Here is an 8,106-nt window from a genome sequence, read left to right on the forward strand (position 1 = left end):
CTGTAAGAGCTCCAGCAGTCACCCTTCCCCCATTCTGCCATGGATGGCTGTGGAAGTCTGTATCGGTAGGCAGCCCCTTCATCACCAATATCAACTCATCTCCAATGTAGCGACTCTCAGCACACTTAAGTCAGTGGGCCACTGTGGGGTGTGCTGGGAGAAGCCAGACAAAACTACTAGACTCCCATGTGGGGAGTCAGCACACAGCAGACTTGTCCACTCTGGAGGTTTGCAGCAACATTTGCTTTGTGGGATGATGCTGAGACAGGTTCCTTCTCCCAGAGTTGTGCTCCAATGTACATTTGTTGAATCTCATTACTGATGGAGGCTTCCTGAGGTGCCCAATTCCTCCTCACTACTGCCATGATGGAAAGGGGGTATCAGCTGCCTTTAAGCCGCTGTGCATATTGCACACATCAGGGCTTGAACACTCATGGCCCCTGTCTGACAACCTGCAACCCTTGCGGCATAGCTCAAGACTTGGTGAGCCACACTATGTCCTTCTTACTTGTTAGGGTATTGAGTCCAGGTTGGGGCCTCCCTGATGGGGCGCTGGGCTCCACATTCTCTGGAGAGAGGGGAATCCTTATAACTAAGCTGCAACCCCTTCTAGGGTAGCCCACCACTCTGATCCCATGCATTATTTGACCACTGTACCGTACACAACTATAGCGCCAACAGTGGCCAGATTTATCAGTTTGTGTGTTACATATTTTACCTGTGTCTGTGTCCAGGGCAAATGTGGAAAGGTCGTTTTCAAAAATCAAAGTCTTTATGGGAAGAAAAGAAAGGGCAAGGATAGGCAAAGAGTCCCTGAAAACGTATTGCATAATTTGCTACAATAAATTTGACTTGTTATTATTTATTTAATTTGATTTAGTTGATACACAACTTTTCAAATATATGCAGAAATACACAATAATACAAAAGCAACAAAAAAGAGAAATGGAATAAAATACCAAGGGTACAAAAGATAAACATATTAGACAAAAACAATGCATAAAAACAAAATACTTTACATTTCATATACCTTCCAGATGATTTGAATACAATAACAAAAGATAAAATGACCAAACCAAACACATCTCATGAACTAGTAGGACCCCATATAAAATGAATTTGGAGCGGCTACAACAGGCAAAACCATTCTTAAATATTGGACAATAGCGATCTGTACATTTTCTCTTGAGGTCGAAAACATAATTTGCCATTTGTAGTCGCTTGAAGTGTGAGTGTGAAAGGTGATAATATTCTGAAAATATCTTTCTCTCACCAACATTAGGAATGGACAGTCTACTAGCAGATGTTGCAGAGTTTCTTTTTGCTGAACATCAGTGCAATATCTGCAGTAGTTTTGTTTCTGAGGGATCAGTTTCCATCTAGATAATATACCCTCGTACCCCATAGATTAAATCTAAACCGTTGAAATTCGGATCGTATAGCTGGAGATAGACATTTCAGCAGGTACTGACCAATGATACCATAAGGCTTGACACCAAACACCCAAATATTAAAGTCTTTGTAGTTCGAGCACTTCGGTAAAGTCCCCGCCCAATCAGCGCAATAGAATTTTACTTTAGCACGGCCAAGGTTCTGGAGTAACAGCTCAATTGTTACATTTGCTTCACTCATATGGCTAAATACACACTTCAGCCATTTCATTGGATATATATTACGTGATTTTAACAAGGCAGAGGCCAAAACCTCCAGAATTGTCCCACTATTTATACCCAACAGGCACTTCCGTAGAAGGGCACACTGTCTCCACCTTGCCTGTGCATACAAAGACACCAACCCCAACTCATACCGCACCATAGCGATCAGCGTTCCTTTAGGTAAGCCTAAGATCGCCTTCCAATACTTAGCCTCTAAGGCCTCCCATGGCGAGCCTTTGTCTAACACCATGCTCTCCACGCCATAAAATATAATTGGGACGACTTTCATTTTGTAGAAATCTACTGAATGTTTCAGGGAGAATTTACCAATTTTTTTAATAATAATTCTGGACTGTGAGGTCAATTGGAGTAGTTTACTCTGCACCATTGTTCCTGTGTCTCCCTTAGATTGCCTATTTGAGATTTCTATCCCCACATATTTGCATTCAGACACCTTTTTCAACTTGATGTCTTGTATCGACCATGTGTGTGTAAGGGGGGACATCCTTTTGCTTCCCGGCTTGGGAGGACAGGCAATTACTTGTGATTTACTGACATTAATAACCAATCTGCTTTCACAGGCGTATTCCCCAAGCCTTACAAGCAACCGATGTAGACCTTGTGGGGTCTGGGACAAAAGGACAAGGTCGTCTGCTGGGCCCCAAACCTTGGCGGATCACCATTACAATGCAGATGTTCATTCCCAAGATCTAAAATGAAAAAGTTAAACAAAAATGCAGCCAACGCACAGCCCTGTTTCAAGCCACGTGATGTTTCAATTTCTGGAGATAGCTTCCAATCTAAGCTCATACGAACCCGCATCAATGTATTAGAATGCAAAAAAATTATCAGGGACAGTAGAGATATCGGGCACTCATACGCTTTCAGTTTGTTAAACAGCAGTTTGCGATACACAGAATCAAATGCTGCCTTGAAATCTATAAAGCCCATATATAAGGGTATATAAGATCTCTCTAGCTGCTGTGCCTGGAGGAGGTTGAGTATCATTATGTTAGGGATTGTTAGGAATTGTTCCTAAACCCTTTACAAAGCCGGATTGTAATGGATCAACCAATTTTCTAGAAGACACCCAAGCTTGTAGTTCCTTCAGAACTAGCCGACAATAAAGTTTTCCCGGGACATCGAGCAGTGAGATCGGCCTTCTAGCTGCTCGGTTCCAGTCTATCCCCCTTTTTATAAATCGGAATAGTAATCGCTTGCGTCCACGAGCTTGGGAGGCTCTGCGATACATTTGTAGTCTTGAAGATTTTATAAAGGACTGTCGCCCAAATTTTAGGGAATTTTTTTAACTCAAAGTTTGACAGATCATCAGGACCACAAGCTTTTGAGTTAGAAGCAGTAACAATCAGATATATAATATCATCTAAATCAAATGCCAAATGAAAGGGTGCTAAGGGCCTGGTAACTTCGCTAATGGTCGTGGGGGAGGAGCAGGCATAAAGAAGGGAGAAATAATCAATCCATTTCTGAGTAGACGCCCCATTCACCTGTAGGCTTATCTGGGAACCTGTGGTTGCGTGATTTATGGTTGACCACATTTTCGCTATGTTCTTGCTCACTAAGGTTTTCAGCATACTAGCCTCATCCTCCTGATACAGGATCGCTCGATGTCTTCTGCCACAATTTCTATACTCTGTTTTCGCTCTCGTAATCAGCGTTTTCCTGATCAGGAGAGGTGCATTACGGGCTACTCTAAGTTCATAGCAGAGTCTTGATTTAATTTCTTTTACATCTTTATCAAAGACGTGAAGATGTAGCGATGATTGCTTTGATTTGGTGCCTTGTGTTCGGGGCATTTGTATTAACTCTGGATGTTCCTTCATACTGTTTCTTAACAGCACAGTGTAATCGTGGTGGTCTTTCTCTAACAAACAGTCAAGGCTAGTTACATCATTCTCTGACTATCATAGCTTTTTTCCCTCTGCATACACTGTACAGAATGAACTCTTGTGTTTATCCACTTTTGAGACCTTTAGCGGATCCCATCTTCTTTGGGTTTCCAGTTTGTTATGATCCCTCGCCTCTGTTTTTATCACACAAAAGTTCATTACCGCAGGCCCGAGATCCGTGCTTACATAGATATAATCGATAACCGATTTACTGTCTCCTTTTTAACATGTCGGTGCCGTGGGTATATCAGATGGGAAGGCACCATTAAGGATTATCAAACTTCTATCTTTTACGAAGGAGTCCCATCTTTTCCATCTATTTTTGTTTTTGCTACCCGCCATACTCAAACAGTTTAAATTTAAATTGCCTGCCACTACAATTCCCCTTATCTTTGGGTCCAACACCACAAGATCTAGAATACTATTTAGATCTTTAAAAGAGGAGTCATCCAACATGGCAATGGGGTTCCAGTATATATTCACAAGAGCATAAACCTCTATACCAGCTGTTAATTTTCCAACATCATATAGCTATTTGGAATGGCCCAAAGCTCAGAGCTTATGCCTCTGCCCCTTTTCGTGGCTATCACAAGTCCTGACATCAGGCGACCCATTTGGGGTTTCACTGCAGGATTTAGAAGTAGGTCATGATTATCCCATATTGGGACATCTATGAGCCACGTCTCCTGTAAAAATACAATGTCATATTTACACAGCTCATTCTGGTTGTTGTTTATGAGGTGGGAAAATCCTCTGGTGTTCCAGCTTACCATTGACAACTCCTCCCGCCCCCATCCTCACACTAGTTCTGTCCAGGGGCCTTAGACCTCGAGCCATGGGGAGGGCCCTCATGTGTTGTGTTCAATAGCGGCTCAACCACAAATCCCAATATGAACAACTCATCCTTAGCCTGCCAGGTTATATTTTGTACCACTCTTGATTTGAACCACAAAATTACTGAATTCGAACAGGGAACTCCACTAATGACAAGTCCGATGAGACTATATCCTGTAGATGGTGGATCTCTGAGAAGATAGCCATCACCGCCCTCCTATTAAGATCATACTGCGTGCAAGGAGGACTTCTGCATGATAACCTCAGGGGAAACGATGTAGGCAGGTTTCTCATAGGCGGTTTAGGTTGGGTATTTTTCAACTGCTTTCCCCTAGTCTGCATGGGCATTTCTTCTAAATTTGACTTGTAGAAATGGTAGATATTACTGGATTGCAACATTCATCTTTATTCTCCGGAAAGTGTTCATAACATCTTGCTCTGATTGATATTACCCTACTTATGCATCCATTGAAACAATGAAAGAATATTTGTGTGTTTATACTGGAAAAAACAGATATCTGTGATTTTTTTAAAGGGGTCAAATGGGAAAACACTGATAAACCCAGATTTTGAACAGTTTAAATTCCAAACAAACCTCCAATCAACAGTTGTCTCCTTTACCAATACCAATGGGCACATGGAAACACCTAGAGATTGACATTGTGGGGCCATACTACATTAACAAACAAGTGTTGTTGATGGTCCTGGTAGACCGCAATTCCATGTGATCAGAAGTCAAAATAATCCATGAGGAGACCGGGAAAGACTTGATGGGGTTTATAGAAGCTATTTGTAAGCGGGAAGGTTATCCTGCAGAGATAGTAAGCAATAATGGTCCATAGTTCCACTGTTCATTGGTGAGAGAATATGGCAAAAGTGAGGGGATCACATGGAAATACACAGCAGTGTATCATCCATAGACAAATGGTCTCATAGAAAGATTCAATCAGGTGATCACTGCAAGCATGGAACAGGGCATTCATAACAACATAGGCATAAACAAGACCATAGTTACAGTTTTGTGGAGTGTATGATCTGCCCCAAACGGAACATCAGGAGTGTCTTTTTTTGGGCACATTAGAGGAAGGGAAGTCAATTCTATTCTTATTCCAGTATGGGTGAATGAAATGATTCCTGCATGAGTTATTGGTTAGGTGGAAATAAGAATAAAGAAAGAAATTTCATGCATGAGATGCAAAGATAGTCATGATAAACACATCCACAAGAGATTCAAAGAAGAAGTAAAGACGGGAGATGTAGTAAGGATTAAAAAAGGGGTGTGGAATAAGAAAGGGTGATCAAAATGTTCAGAACCAATCAAAGTAAATGAGACATTTACATATGCAGTGAGAGTGGAGAATGGGAGTTAAAATAGAGTTGTAAAAGAAACACCTACTTGTGATGTGATGAGACCATTAAATGGGAATCAGAGAGGGAAGGTGTATTTGCGTGAACTGTGGAGAGCTTCTTGACAGAATGGTCGTGTGGAACTTGTAGCACCAAATCTAAGAATTGAACTGGCACCTTTTAGAGTGCTACCATACAGGAAGATGAGAGTGCCAGAGAGATGGAAAGATGAGGTAATGACTTTTGGGATGGTGGTTGATCAAGATAGAGTTGTTAGTTAAAAGTTATGTTGTCAAATTAACCAATTGGGTTTTACCATTTGTTATGATAAAGTTCATATACAAATTAGCAGTTTATTATTAGATAATTAGGGGAGGGGTGATGTGGTGACTGAGACTTTGCAGGCCACATCAGTGACCGGTCGCAAGCTCTATGCTCGCACGCAGGAACACTGGTTAGGCTAGGTGCTGCACCGAAGGCAAGCACGTTCTGCACGGAAGACAAGTGCATTCAGCGCGGCGCCGGGATGGCCTGTGGTGCTGCATGGGGGACGCAAGAGTGTGCAGAGATGGTTGAGAGGGACTGCGGATGACGAAGCAAGAAGCAGGCCAGAAGGCTCAACGCCTCTGTTAGGGATACTTATAACTCGTGATTCCTTCATCCAATCACCATTCCTTATATCCATAACCTTGTCATCCTTTCCTCTTTTTTTGCTGCTCGGGCAGCAGTTAAGTACAAATGTATCCTACTTCAGTTTGTTGTGTGTGCTTGTGACTTGTGTGATTAATAATTCTACTTATTTTCCTGTGTGCAAGCTTTAGCAGGCAAGGGGGTGCGTGCTCGGTGTGATGCTGGAAATGCATCAGAGGGACAGGGCCTCTGAATCCTTGTCCTTTACTGTTTTTTAACGTGTGTTCTGTCGTGTTTTCTGCCCAGGAGTCCATGTGGGACTCCTGGCAGTGCAGCTCTCTCTTTTGGTTTGGTGAACAGACCCATGGGATACCCTTATGGCACCCATGGGTAGGGGTACAACCCTGTGCCCCTAGTGTATGTTTTTGGGCACCTGTGGGTGGCCCACAGAGCAGGGTATGGGCTGGTGGCAGCTCCATGCTGAATTTGACAGGTGCTCTGGGTGTCCTCCATTTTGGGATACCCAGGCCCTGCCATTGGGCTCAGTTGATTCCTGATAGGAAACACGATGGCCCCTGTGGCCTCTTGCTTTCTATTGCCTGTTACCTTGTTTTGGAAGCCCTGACTTTATCCCTTCCCCCTGACTGGCTGTTGGGTGGAAGTTCCATATACGGTGTTGTTGTGAAGGCCCAGCTAGACTGATTGGAGCCTTCCCAGTGACTGTATGTTGTGGGTACCTCCTGTGGGTGGGACCTGGGTGAATGGAGTGTGTGACCAATATACACTCCTTGTTGTGGTTCTCTGGTTTCTGGCATGAGAGACAAAGACTGAGACAGCCCTGCCCGAAACTGGCCTGAATGCAGTGTGTAGTGTTGAATGGCTGGGTACTTGTCCCAATCCACATTCCTTGTTGTGAGTGTCTGAAAGGGAGGAGTGTGGCCTGAATGCACTGTGTGCCTGATTGGCTGACTGACTGCATGAATGCCCTTCTGTATGATTGGCTGCTGAGTGTGTGCCAGCAGTGTGGATGAGAGACAGAATAGTATATCTGGGGACCTCTCACCACTGGTAATTGTTCAGAATCGTTCAGAAGCTGAGTCTCCACTCTAAGAGTAACTGGAACTGCTGATCCTCGACGCCCAGCTGGAAGAAGAAGACTTGCTGTTGCACTTGCTTCGACCGATCTGAAAGCTGCCGAATTCGTCGAGGACTGACCCGAGAGAGGACCTGGTAAGGCGCCCTCTTCCCGTGCTCTGAGGGATCATCGAGCACTGCTACATCTTCGCCGAAGCGCCCTGGAAGTCAGACCCTCGAAAGGCTGCCGACCCGAGACGGGACCACCGAGGAGATCGAAGTGAAGCACCCGGACATCGCCGCCGTCGAAGTCCATTGCCGTCGACCAGGGTTCGCAGGTCTGTGTAACTGCTGGAGGCCCGTCGAAGTTGTGTTGCCCAGCCGTGGGAACCACTTGACGCCGTGCCGCCGACGACCGGAGCCGTCCGCTCCTTGCCTAAGAACATTTGAATCGAAGGACTCCCTCGTCCGCACCGTCAACCGCTTTATCCTGCCGGAGAAAGTCGAGGACGACCAACGCGCCGAGGAGAAACCTGCCGGTGGGTTTCCCGCCACCCGAAGACCACAAAGACTCGAACGACTCGACGCCCTTGCTGGGCCCCCATCTCCACAATCTTTGCGGTCCAGAACAATTGTCATCGAGGTGCCCCGCACAC

Source organism: Ambystoma mexicanum, chromosome 5p (assembly GCF_040938575.1).
Source record: "Ambystoma mexicanum isolate Mex_15411 chromosome 5p, UKY_AmexF1_1, whole genome shotgun sequence".
Taxonomy (NCBI): domain Eukaryota; kingdom Metazoa; phylum Chordata; class Amphibia; order Caudata; family Ambystomatidae; genus Ambystoma; species Ambystoma mexicanum.